This window comes from Halichoerus grypus, chromosome 12, assembly GCF_964656455.1.
Source record: "Halichoerus grypus chromosome 12, mHalGry1.hap1.1, whole genome shotgun sequence".
Taxonomy (NCBI): domain Eukaryota; kingdom Metazoa; phylum Chordata; class Mammalia; order Carnivora; family Phocidae; genus Halichoerus; species Halichoerus grypus.
Genome location: NC_135723.1, coordinates 34,039,411 through 34,053,630, shown reverse-complemented (window position 1 = coordinate 34,053,630; position 14,220 = coordinate 34,039,411). Strand labels below are relative to the sequence as shown.

The window sequence follows — 14,220 nt, the reverse complement described above, 5'->3', positions numbered from 1 at the left end:
CACAACATAGGTCTTCTATACATGTTTACTCTTATTCATGCAGCAAAATAAATCAGAATGAGAGAACTCTGAATCTCTCTGGATACAAATGCTGTGAAGAAATGTGGAAACAGAGGGGGTGCTCAGGGAGGCAGGTATGAAAGCAGGAAGAGATGGACTTGGTGGCATCTGTTGAGAAGAAATCAGCGTGGACTGCACTGTCTCCTTGAAGGGTGTGCTCCTAAAAACCATGCAGCTGGTCTGAGATGCAGAGTCCCTTATTCTTAAAGTGTCCTGGGATCCCAGATGGTCATTCCCCCCTCACATCACTAAGGAGAAGTCATACAGTTGTTGCATAACAAGACATTGGGTAGAACAGTTTTTCTTAATCAACAAAATCTTAGACAGCATTACTTTCTCTTATTGGAATGGTCCCAACTATTTACCACAAGGGACTATTTGTTAAATTCCTCAAAACAGATTGTGCTCTAGAAAAGTAAAAAGACTCGTGGTTTATCCTGAGTCAAATCATATTGGCTAATGAGTTTTTATGATTGCCAAAATTAGCTTCTGTTTTATACTTAACCACTGATTTGTCATAATGCCTTTAAATCTAGGGCATGATGTGATTAACTACATGATAGTGTGTGATAACTGTCTGATAGTGACGTGGAAACCAAAGGCTAGTTTCCTTTGGGGCTAGTTACCCCAAAGAGTAAAACTCATTTTGGAACATGGTGAGATTTTTATATTGGTTAGCTGTGATAGATAAAAGTAGGTTTTAAAACTTTGGGCTTGCCTTGTCAGGATGCACAAAAGGTCTAAATGAAAAGGTGTTTTTAATTATTTTTTTATTTTCATTTTTTATTTATTTGAGAGAGAGAGTGAGCGAGCACAGAGGAGGTAGGGTCAGAGGGAGGAGAAGACTCCCTGCTCAGCAGGGAGCCCGATGCAGGACTAGATCCCGGGACTCAGGGATCATGACCTGAGCTGAAGGCAGTCGCTTAACCAACTGAGCCACCTAGGCGCCCTGAAAAGGTGTTTTTAAGTACAGCTCTTTTTCTGTGACTACAACTTACATTCTCTTGTAAGCCAAGGATTGTATTTAAAATCATAATCAAAAACTACTTGTTTCCTTATTTACTAGTTCTCTTCCTTTTAACCCCCATTCATCTTTCTAATGGTAATGTTATTCCCATAAATAGAGCTCATTGTACAATGTCATCTGTACCCATTCTATCTCAATGTTCGTCTGAAATAGTGCTATCTAGTGACCAGGTGCTGGGAATAGAGGCACCAACTTTCTCTTCGTATAGATTTCTTGGACTTATGCCAATATAAGACTTTTATCTGTGCCTTGAGAATAACAGATGGATTTATGGAAATACTGGCTGGTTGGGCAGGAAGTGCACCGAAAGAATGGTCCAAGAATAATGCAGCATGCTCTAAATTACAAAGCATTTTAGAAATGATGATGAGGAAAAATATTTTACAGCTATTTTCAGGATTCATTGAGGATTTTTAAGTGATCAGGAGTTTAGATTTATATGCCACTGAATCAATACCGATAAATCATTCGTCCATCCATCCATCCATCCATATTAGGAAGAGAAAAGCTACGGGAGGAATAAAGTAAATGAATAAATATGAAAAATATTGTAGAGAATGCAGAATTGTGCAAAGATGTAATATGTCTCTAAGCCAACACAATTCGGTTTGATACATGATCCTTTTATTTTACAGTTTTAAAGTGCATCTCACAGCCAAAACCATTCTTTACTTCTCTCCTTGGGGAAATATGCAAAGACATGCAGTTCCACACAGGTCTGCCCCACTGGAAGGTTTTTATTTCAATGCTATCAACTTCTATTCTCTCCAATCATTTTTCTTTTATTCTCAGTATCCATTGTTTCCAGTAATTCACTTGAACGATCTGAGCACCGCTGAGAACAGCTGGGAGAAATCTCTCTGCCTGCCTACTTTATTGAGAATGGCTCTTTGTGAGGGAGGATCTTTCTGAGTCTGTAGACAATTAATAAATAGATTGAAATTAAATTATTATCTCACACAATCACACTGATAAGAAAATACAGTTTTATTTTTTGCTGTACAGAGAGGGTTTTAAATTATATCTGCCAACCTTGATCCCCGGGACTGTGTGTGATAATAGTGTTTACTCTTCTCCAATGTGGGGGAGCAGAGGAGCGATCGGGGCCAAGTGCTCATCTCTCCATACTCAGTCCACCCTGTCCTCGGCCATTTATCCTGCAGTGATCTTATTTTAAATTTCTTTGTCAGTGGTTTTTCTGCATAAAGTAATACGTAAACATAACATGTGTAAGTTCATAGGGAGAGAACCCCTGCCAAGTTGTATGGTTCATTTGCTTTACTAAGCAGTCACACCCGAAATCTATTAATGATATCTCTCCAATTGCTCTTGTCATCATCATGAGAATTAGTATTATAATCCTCATCATGATCATTGATGGTAATATTTTATTACTTTTAAAGCTTTAACTATATGGTATCACGGCTATAGGTTAACCTAATCCACTTACCCTAAATAAGTCAAAAAAATTTTTTTAATTAATAGAGGTGACCAGGTCAGTCTGATTGTTCATAAATAGACAATCTGATGCCCTGCCATTCTCTTGCTCTTGGAATACTGTTCAATTGCTTTCAGCTGAGCAGTGTCTAAATAATAGTGAAACTTAGTGATCTAGCATCTTTTTTCTTTTTTTTTTAACATCAACTTTCTGTGTCAATTGTTTTAGAATAAACCGTAGGCCCTTGGATTCTTGAAGTTGGAAGGGATTCTATGTATTATGCAGTCTATCACTTAATAGTTTGTGAGGATGGCTTGGTTTCATAGAAGTTGTCGATGTACCTACTGGTCTAGGATTATTTTATCTGTTCATCTATTAAGAGATCACTTCCTTGGGCTTAAATGTTTCTTTTCACAAAGGTCTTCTATTTCAACAAGTAAGAAGTCAATTTTTGACATGCAAGTTTTTCAAACTGATTTCCAGTTAGTTTGATTTTCTTGGTCAGTGCAAATGGAGAAAAGGGACATGATCCGGTCAGTGTGATTTAAAGGAATCAACATTTAGTAAATATTACAATAGATACATTAGCATTTCCTCTGTGGTAGCTATTAAGTTATTTATATGTACAGACTCATTTAATCTTTTAACAACTCTGTTTTGTATTTTTCCTATTTTACAGAAGAGGACAGGGAGCCCAAGGCCCAAAGCAAAAAGTAGTAAAGCCAAAAGTTGAACTCCGCTTGTCTTGTTCCAGAGTTTGTGCTCATACACATTATACACCCATGTCTACCCTTTCCTCCTTAAAAATCTGTTCAAATGCAATGTGATTTGCCTCATTGTGGAAATAAATTTACATTTGTATCTAATAACTGCAGCATTGAAAATTATGGGGTTCGCATGAGGTGGATGATGCAAAGGGTAATTTTAACAGAAGAGAATTTGCTGCCTCCCCTTTACTTTATAGAGTTTGTCTTAAAGAGAACTGGAAAAGAAAACAATTAAGCCAGGGCTTGCTTTGTGGAAGAAAAAATGATAGGTACATAACAAGCATTGGGAAGTGAACAGGAAACCCCAGATGCAGCTGAGTGAGGTATGGGAGAGGGGAAGGAGGATTTTAAAGTTTTCTACTTTTTAAAAAAAAATTATTAATGTGATCTTATTTTTAGTATTTTCGTGAGCATAATCTCAAAAGATTTAACTAATTTGACTGACCTTTAATTATTTTTAGGAAAGAGACTGAGGTTTCTTGGGACGTAATTGACCCTAAAGTTTGAAAACAAGGTCTAACTAATGTGTTTACAAATCTTTTGCAATATTATTATGACTGCTACTAATAACCACAGCAACTTTGTTTTTATCTGAAATTTAGCTCAAATTTAGCGTGCCTTTTGTCTTTATAGAAATTCCTCTTGTTAGTATTACTCCATTTCACTCCATTTCACCCTTACTGAGACTGTGGTATATCCAATAACTGCTTTAGTCAGTTGCATCAATAATTACTGGTATCAAAATAAAAAACACTGATGTCATTACTGGTGTAATAATAGCCATATTTTTCTCTTTTTTAAATGTTTTTTGTAACTAGAATGTGCCATGCTACAGGATACCTTCTTTTTTCAGCACTAATTCATTTGTGCAACGAGCTCTCTTAGAAACATTGTCTACAGATGTCTGCTTTAGAGAGTGTGTAACATGGAGCTCAGAGGGGTGACCCCAGTGTGTCACAGAAATAACACTATACTGATTTGTTCACATAACCAGCACTTTTAGAAACCTCTTTTACACAGTGGTTCTTAGAGAGTGTGTAACACACCAGGCTAACTTAAAAAAAAAAAAAATTAACCTAATTATTTCAACAACTCTGCAAGGTTGATGTTATTATTATCATTATATTGATGAACAAATTGAGACACAAGGATGTTAAATATCTCACATAAAACAAATCCTACTTCCATTCCTGGAAATACATACTTTTTTCCCCTCCCACTAAAAATAACTAGAAACCCTAGACATTATATATCAAACAACATAAGATTCTGTAAGGTAGAGAAAAGAAGGCAGAACACGCAACTTTGAAATTCAAGGACCGCCATGTTGGTGAGTGTCCTGGGTTTTTTGTTGGCTGCTACATCTTAGATAGGAGGGAAGATGTAGGTAACTGGTAAATGCCAACAAACATTTGTTGGCACACAAATGGTCCAAATAACAACCCATACTTTCAAGTCAGAGGACCAAGAAAGGGGCAGCCTGCAAATCAGAAAAATTTCAGGTAATAGCCACTCTACTACATTCAAACCCCACAGGGAAAACAAAATGAAGCAAAGAGAAAACATGGTGGCCCCTTCTCCACCCATACTAGCAAAGGCCAAGTCGAGAAGCCTAGACTTCAACCCTTGCCCAGCTGTAATGGGGTGCTTCCACCTCCCCACCAAAGTAGTGTCAGAGAAGGCTGAGTAGTGAAACAGACTTTCATCCCCATATGGTAAGAATGAGACAGCGTTCCCTCTTACCATTGGGATGGTGTGACAGAAGGCCCCATGGAGAGTCAGGACTTGTACCACCACACTGAAATAACAAGGCCATTATCCACCCCTGTGGTGTCAGTGAAGGCCATGTGGGGAGCAGTGATGAAGCATTTCTCCCTGTTCCAACCAGGGGGGTTGGTGGATGCCTTAGGGAGAACTGGAATTCTCATGCCATCCAGTAGTAATGAGGAATCCTCCCCCTGAGTGTCAGCAGAGGCCAAATGGGAAATCTGGGCTTCTACTTTACTGGTCAGTAATGAAGTGGTACCCCATGTGTCCTACCATGATTTCTACAAAGTTGCATATTCAACATTTTTTGGCTTTTAAATTTAAGAGTTGCAGTATGGTATGTACCATATGCCTTAAGCAATGCTTTCTAAATCAGGGTCAGGGTATGTACAAAATGATTTATTGGGATGTCAAATTAAAATGTTAGAACTTCTATTAATATTTGGCTATCCCATCCTTTTAAATGTCTGTTTATATTTAAATAACACTGTTTATAATGGTACATGTATATCATTAATATGTAAAAACATATACTGGGGATGTATGCTCAGTTTTTTGTTTTGTGTGTGTGTGTTTTTTTTTTACTGACTGGATACATCATGTTTAGAGACAAGCATTTTAAACAATTAATATTTAAAACCCTTTTCACCTGAGGATTGAGCCCTGTAAAAATGGGCTGGTGTCTTGGGACAGGTACTCAGAAGAGTGGCCAAAAGGAAGATTAGGAAGGTTCAGGAGATACATATGTTTTTGTGTTTGATTACTCTGACTAGATACAGGGACATACCTAGGTAATCACATACTTTCTCCTATTTGATGCCATAGTTCCAACAATGACTTTAAAATGTAATTATTTTAAGCCCTCAGGTAGAGAAGAACAATGCAGGCATGTTGAGAGTTTGCCTATCCGGGGTCAAGTCAGGTGGGCTGAGGTGACGCAGAGCAGGACGTGGACAGGGTTTGCTGTAGCCTCAAAACCTGACATCTAACAGGATAGGATATAGGCTCTAACAGTGCTTCTGAAACGCCGGCAGTTTGATTGATTCAATCAATATATAATGTCTCTAAGCCTCAAGGGGATCACACTTGAGTGAAGTTTAATCAGTGATATTAATTCATCTGAGGCAGGAATGGTTCTGATGGAGAAAAGTGGAGAGCCTGGAAAATTGAGATTCAGAAAGTGAAGGTCTGCCTGATTTTGTAGTGAGTACTGCTCCATTAGGAAGACTCTAGATTGGGGAGATAAAAACACACTTGTTAATTTAGCTTTATTAGAGACTCAGTGTATGAAAGACTATCAGTACCACCACTCTACTGCCTTGGATCTTCCATTTCATACTTACCAAGCAACTTCCTGCTGAAAAAATATGGATTCTTAAAAGTCTTGCTAATAACAGCTCAAAGTGGTTGATTGCTACTGTGTGTCAGACACCATTCTGGGTGCTTTATATGTATTAGTTCATTTAATTTTTATAACAGCACTCTGGAGTAGAAGCTGTTACTAGCTCCCTTGTTGAAATGAAGGACCTTGATTCCATAGAGACTAAGAAAGGTGCTCAGTGCCAAATTGTTAGTAAGTGGCAAAGCTGGGATTCATACTGGGGCACTCACAGCTTAAAGTCTGACTTCTTATTCTGGTTGAATCTGGAACAAGAGAAGCCTTGGAAAGGAACAATGGTACTTAACCACTGGAATAATGTGGCTGATGTTTTAAATTAATGAACAGTCTTTGAGGTATTGTGATCAGAAGTACATAGATCAGTTAACAGGACTTTATCACAGAGAGACTGCACTCTCTAGTTGACTAAGGACTCCTGGTTTTTGGACTTGAAAGCCTGGGGGGGTTGACTCTGAACTGTAGGGTCTACAAGGGGATTACCCTTACAAGCCCCTCCTGAATAAAATCACCACCAGGGTCATCCTATCAGCAATCCAGCCTCTACTCCAGGGAGCTTTATTAGAAATGCTGATGCAAGTATGTCCTATAAATGTGGTTTCTATAGCAGGTAATTTGGGATTTTTTTTAAAGACTTCATTGTATTTTTCTTTTATGTGAACTCATATGTCTCCTCATTCATTCTGACTTCTGCCCCAATCTTCTGCTGTCTCTGAGAAATCAAGGGTGTCTCTTAAATTGATCAAGTTACTCATAGACCAATGTTGTAAAGAACAATTGTAGGGTTTTTGTTATGTTTTGTCTATTTATAGCACTCAAACATATTTTGAAAAGTCAAGTTGATTATTTGGTAAACTCCCAGTTGCGTTGGGCCAGTTCTTCTTTCTAGAAAATTACTCCTGAGAGTTGGCTTGTGTCCATTCTTACAGGCAAGAACATCTGTTAAACTATTTTCTTCTTGGCATTTACAAAAATAGCTTTCAACTTGTTATTATGGTAGTTTTAAAAGTAGCCTATTTTCTTTTTATTCTCTTCTTTCTCCAAAACCTGTCTAAAGTGATCCTGGCACCATGGGCTATGGCAGTGGGTTTGTTCTTTTCTTTCCTTTCCTTTCCTTCCCTCTCCCCTCTCCCCTCTCCCCTGTCCCTCTCCTCTCCGCTTCCTTCTGGCTGGGATGATCATCTGGAGGTCTGGAGCCATCTATAGGAACGTTGGTTAAAACAACTAAATCTAACTACTCAGGGCTGAAACCGCACTTCCACCTAGCCCTGCAATTGTCTCCTATTTCTCACATACCTAGAAAGTTCTCATGTTGAACATAGCTCAGTCCAACAAGCTTTTCCTTGATACTTTCTCTTGTCTACATATTTTTAATCATTTCTGTCCTGACTACGCTGGTAATTGACATTTGCCTTCCCAGACTGCTTTCTGAGTCAGACCAAGCAAGTTGCCCTCTTAGTTCTGACCACTTCCACTGATTGCTTTTGGGCACCAGAGTGACTGCTTTTCTGTGTGTTGTATTATTAAAGAATTAATTTCCCATTGGCTTCTTGTACCCAATACAGTTAATGCAGTGGAATTTTTTTTTTTTTTTTAAAGAGGGAAGGGTAAAAAAAATAAAATAATAAATCTTTCTAATTCTAAAAAAAAGTAGAGGAAGCAAGATTGAAGGAAGAGGAAATCAATTCATATCAGAAATTCAGCTGCTTTCCAAATATTTCTATCTTCTCACTTTGGCAGCACATATACTAAAATTGGAACGATACAGAGATTAGCATGGCCCCTGAACAAGGACAACACACAAATTTGTGAAGCGTTCCAAATGTTTGTATCTCTTCTCTAGAGAATATAGTGAAAGGCCATTTACTGTTACCTACCAAGGAGAATAGAAATAATTAAATGAATAATACTTTATTTAGTTTTCTAATTGATTTTTATTGACAGATAATTGTAAGACCTAATATGTTGATTACAAGTATATATTGGCTCTGGAAGTATTGACCATATCTGCATCAGTACTATGAAGAAATAAAATATAATCATAGGGACTAAAACATTTGCATGGAGACAATAGGGGCTCAAATTAATGGTAGCACCTTAATTAAAATAATTGGCAAGCCTCAATGATAGAAGGTTAGCTTGACCTTAATTTATGAAGTTGCTGTTTGGTTCCTTTTGTTGGGTCATGATTTTATATAAAAATGCAGACATAAAGGTAGAGCAATATGGTCATATAGTATCACCTTCTTCTCCAGAAGCTAGAGGCAATTTTAGGATAATAAAAACTTCATCCTCATCTTTGAGTGGGTCAGATGAGGATGGGTAGAATGATTTTTTTTTTTCTTTTTCTAGAAATGAGTAAATTAAAATAGAAATACTCTGTGGGCTCCCAAAGTCTGAATACCACTGTAAGAAATTGCTCTTCTTTAAAATATAATTCTCATTATTAAAAATTGCCATAATTTGAAAGCCCAAATGGGGTAAAAAATACTATTTTTGGTCAGAGAAAATTTATTAAGGTATATATGATGGCAAATGCATAGGAGATGAGTTTATGGGAACTGGGTAAATTGAAGGTAGGGTTGCTGAAGGATTCCCTACCTTTACACTTCAGCTCTGGGATTCAGTGAAACATAAAAAAATTCTTCAAAGTTTGCTCCCATCCTTGTACCCTGTTGACTTTCCAGAGACTTCTAGAGTGGTATTAAGCCCAGATCTACCTTCTCAGAGCAGCACTCTTATCCAGAATATGACTCTCACCCATTCTTTCTCTTAAGAGCAAATACCCTTATTTATTTTAAATGTAACTGTTAAGAGCTACTGGTCCCATTGGAAATTTTCGGATACATGTATGTGGAGCCTATTTCATAGAGAACTATGTTGTCTTATGAGGAACAGATTGTTAACACAAATGCTTCACTATCTAACGCTGAAATGTCAGACATCTGTAGCAGATTGACGAGGGGAAGACTTAGGGAGATGAGAGCTTTGGGGTATTTTAAATCAAGCAAACAACCTCATTGGACTTACTGTGCATGCTTCCTAGACTGTGACCAACTGAAACTGTGTACCGGTTCTAGAAAGTGATATTATGCTGAATCATATTCATAACTGTGGCAAATTATTACGTTAATAATTCCCAGTGAATCTTGCCTCCTGTCATCCATGTCCCTGTATAGTCCTCTTCTGCAGTCACTCTGGGCCTGATCATGTGACTCGATTGGGCCAGTGGGTCATCAGCAGATATAAACACAGGTAGGAGCTTGTGCTTGCAAGCTACTTCAAGAGAGTTTTCTCTCTTGAAGCCCAGGATACCCAAGATAGCCTGCTTTATAAGCCAGGTAGAGGAAAACCAAGGCACTCTGATCAACAGCACCAGCCAACTGCCCCCATGTGGCCCAGTGGGGTCAACCAGCCTCCAGCTGACTTGCCAACTAATTGCATCTGCATGAATGAGTCAAGTCAACATAGCATGAAGCCAAGACAACCTCCTCTGATTAGGTTTAGCCTAAATTGCCAGCCTGAACAATTGTAAACAGATAAATGGTTCTTGTTTTAATCCAGTAAGTTATGGAATGGTTCGTTTCTCAGCTCTCCTTAACCAGTTAGTGTCCACTAGAAAATGCATTTGTGATTTACCCCAGACTGGGTCACTTCTTCTCATTATACACAGAACCATGTTGGGTAAATTACATTCTCTGAGAATCAGTTGGCTAAAAAAAAAATAGGAATAATGTTAGTATCCTTCTGTTTATATACATTTTTTAAATTTATAAAGGTCATTTAGTTCATTCTTTTTCCAGCTACAGAGACAGATATTTATGGGATTAAATGACTTGCTCAAAGTCACAAAAGTTACTAGGAGGCAGAAATTGAATTAGCTTTCTTTCATATAAGTAAATAAATATTTTATTCTTAAATGATATGGGATAAAAGGAGGGTAATTTGCATTAAAAAAAGCAAAAACATAAAATACCCAAAATTAAACTTGACAATAAAGGAACAACACTAATAACAGGCTTTATTAGAGGATGTAAAAGAAGACTGGAAAAAATAGACAGGCCTGCCAGTTTTCTGGAAAGACATGATATTATTCAAATGCCAGTGATATCCAGACCCATACATTGAATTTCAACCAGCACTCTGCATTCTTGTTGTTGTTGCTAGAACCTGAAAACCTGATACTGCAGCTCATCTGAAAGAAAAATGAATGAAAATGGTCAAGAACTGTGCTTAGAAAATAGAACGAGAAATTCAAGAGAAAGATAAACTCATTGAAAAAATAAACTGTGAAGCTATTGTAATTGAAATAGTTTAATACTGGCATCTTCACTCTTAGATAGCATTGTTGCTTTCTATTCCATTGAGGAGAAATAGAAGCAATTAGAAAAGAATTTCCATATGTTCTTTCTACTACATTTGTCAGCCTATCTACATCTGGATCTAGATGCTTTGTCTCTTCTCCTGTCACCATGGATAAACAGTTCATGTTTGTATCCAATACCAACCTCTTTATTTTATAGTGCATCCTATCTCCTTTTTCCTGTTACACTTTGCTTTGACAGTGATCTCTTCTCTTGCAGCATCCATTTTTTCCTGCTCCACTGGGTTATCTACTAGTATACAATAGTGCTGTTGCTTTTCTTGGTTAAAAAAAAAGGGGCGGGGTCTCCCTTGACCCCTTATTGTCCTCCAGTTTCTACTCTATTTTTCTTTCAGCAAAACACCTCTTAAAGAAATGTCTGTAGTCACTCATTTCACTTCTCTTTCTCTCCAGAAATCATTGCAGTCTCTGATACATATCACTTTATTAAAATAGCTCTTATCAAACACATGTAGGACTTCTGTGTTGGAAAAGATTATGTTCACTTCTAGGGCTTCAGTTTACTCAGTGTATCAGCAATCTTTAACACAGATGATCATTCCTACCTTGTTGAAACACTTCATCTGGATTTTAGGAAGCCATGTTATCTTTATAACCTGCATCCAGCCAGTCTCATAGCTTTAAATAATATCTATGCATTTGTGAATTTCAGAGCATATTTCCAGCCCGGATACCTCATTCAAACTTGAAACTCACCCATCCATCCATCTGCTCAATATACTTCTTGGATGTCTAACAGACATCTAAACTTAATAGCTCAAACTTAGGCTCTTGAATCTTGACACCCAAAACCTATTCCTCTCATAGCCCCCTTCCATATGAACAAATGGCAACTGCATTCTTCCAGTTGCTGAGACCCAACATTATGACATCCTTCATTGCCTTTATTCCTCATAGCAGCAAATGATATTAAGTCGAGTTGGCAAATGCTTATAAAAACTCTTCCAGCACTATCACCCTCATTCAAATCATCATCGTTTCTCTCCTGGATTATCGCAGTAACCTCTTACTAGTCTTTCTTCTTAAGCCTTTCACTCAGGCAAACTATACCCCAACTAAATTAAAATATCCACACTAAAGGGGTCATCCTATAATCAGTATGGCTTAAGTCCCTTTTCTTGAGGAAGTAACAGCAAATGTGAGTTCAGATTCACATTCCACTATCTACAGTATGACTGTGGGTACCTCATGGACATTTGTAGCCATTGCTCTTTTTTTTTTTATGAAATATGTATGTCATTTGCTCTCTCTACCCCATGAGATTTTGAGGGGATTCAGCAAATACAAGCACACATCTGTGAATATGAAATTTATAAAGTGCTGCCCAAATAGAAGATGATAATAATTAGATAGTATAATTATTGTGACAACTGGATACACGAGTGTACCGTGTATATTTATTTAAGTATCAAAATATTAATAATTTCTGATTAATAGAAACCATTACATAATAACGACTTCATAGAATCTACTGCACAAAACAAATGGAGGAGGGGAGAAGAGTATAGCCTAGCCACTGGAGATGGACTTGTTATTGAGCCCAGGGACCAATCTGCAGTCTAGTAAATTGGCATTTGAGGGGTGTCACAAATAATAATGTGCTACACCTTACAATGCACAGGTGTCCAAAGGCTATTATAATCCAAGCATTGCTCTAAAATTGTATGAAAGTAATAGCATGGCTGCTATGAGAAGGGTACTCAGAAAAGAGCTTTTTAAAAAACCTATTTAGTACAATCATGGCTGTCTTTCATCCAATAAAAACCACAGCTCAAGAAAAAAAAAACTTGAGAAATTAAATTCTCTGCTCCCAGTTCAGCCGCTACTTCTTTAAGTAATAACTGCAGGATAAAATAATTGTATATCAGAAAGGTGTCTGAAACTTTTGTCTTGTTAGATTCAACCCGTGTAACAAAGGATTGTTGAAACCTGACAGAGGATCTGGAAGACATGGTGCCTCGCCTCTATCAGGCTACTTTTCGAATGAACTAAATGAGTGCTTTCCGGGAAGAATGTTGGTATGGAATATTTTTTAGAATATTTGGTTTGGAATATTCTTTAGGTCTACAGCAAAGGTGTGGGACATTTGATGCGTCCCTTCTGTTGACTGCGTCCTTGTGTCAGTTCTAGAGTGAAATTTCCATTATGTTCAACTGATTAATTATTTACTTGAAACTTCCCACAAACACGGGTTCAGTTCTGAATACAAAGGAAATAGGAAAGCTGCCTTTTCTTTGCTACGCTCTTAAATCCAGCATCGTACTTTCTATCTTATGAAAAAGATATTTTATGAGTTTAAAAATGTTACTCAGATACTGGGCTAGATCATTTCCTTTCGGGGCAGAAGTTAAGGGAGCCAACATACATTAAAGATTATAAAAGGCCATCATAATCATAATTGTCATTCCTATAAACCACTTTAGTCTTTTTTTTTTTTTCCCCACTTTCCCTATCTGCTAGGAACTATGCTAGGTATTAGAGCCACAAGGATGAGCAGGAAAGATATGGCCCTTGCTCTGTTAGTTTTGTATGACGTTCAAATATCCGGCCTCTTAGTTTCTGACATCTGTAGACTCTTTTCCCTCTGTTACTTCTTTTGGATTCTCTCCTTTCCTCACACATACTTTTGAGGTCATGCTCCATTTGGATTCTATTTCAGGCTCACTCTCTTTAATGTGGGGATTTAGTCTAGAGGGGATTTTCAGGCTGTCAGTTTTGAAAGCTCACAGCATCCCGATGGCTTCAACCCCTTTAGACATTTCATTGGACCCCCTGCAGTTACTCCTTAACAAGAGTTTGGTCATTGCACCAACTCGTCCTTTCCTTGGAGTATCTGTTGGCTGTTCAGGGTCTTCTTGTTCTCACCTCACTTCCCTTTGCTTCTTCCTGCATCACTGCCCATACCACACAAGTCTTTTAGGTGTCTTGGTTCATCCATACCTGCTCATATTTGGGGCTAGGGGTTTACAGATACATTTTCACCTCTTTTTCTTGTTGATGTTATCTGTGGGTTTTGGTTTTCTATTCTAGTTGCTTTTCCTCTAATTTATGGGGGACACAGGGAGATCAAAATCTCTGCCACCATTGCCATCTTCCCAGAATTCAAAACATGTATTTTTGAACTTGTCTGGACAAGTAGAGACTCTCTGGGGATGGAATAAAGCTAAGATTTATAGACATGCCAACAGTTATAACAGCACAGCTGGTCTGCACACAGGACTGGAAACTGTGAATCAGGCAGTTGTTTATCAATATCAGAATGTTTTTATTCTTGGAAAGCTTTCTCTCAGGCTGTTAAATCTATACTCACTAGCATTCTATGAATATGTATATATACATATAGACTGCAGACAAAAAAACATGCACACATAATATTTTGAG

At 37.6% G+C, this 14,220-nt stretch overlaps 1 long non-coding RNA gene and 1 other non-coding gene across 2 annotated transcripts in view; both read left to right on the top strand.

Moving 5' to 3' along the window:
* Positions 1-14,220, top strand: part of LOC144379660 (uncharacterized) — a 487,511-nt gene that overhangs the window by 238,871 nt on the left and 234,420 nt on the right. The window lies entirely within an intron of this gene.
* Positions 8,180-8,283, top strand: LOC118544461 (U6 spliceosomal RNA). The gene has a single exon (XR_004921600.1). It is a non-coding gene; the product is annotated as a U6 spliceosomal RNA (small nuclear RNA).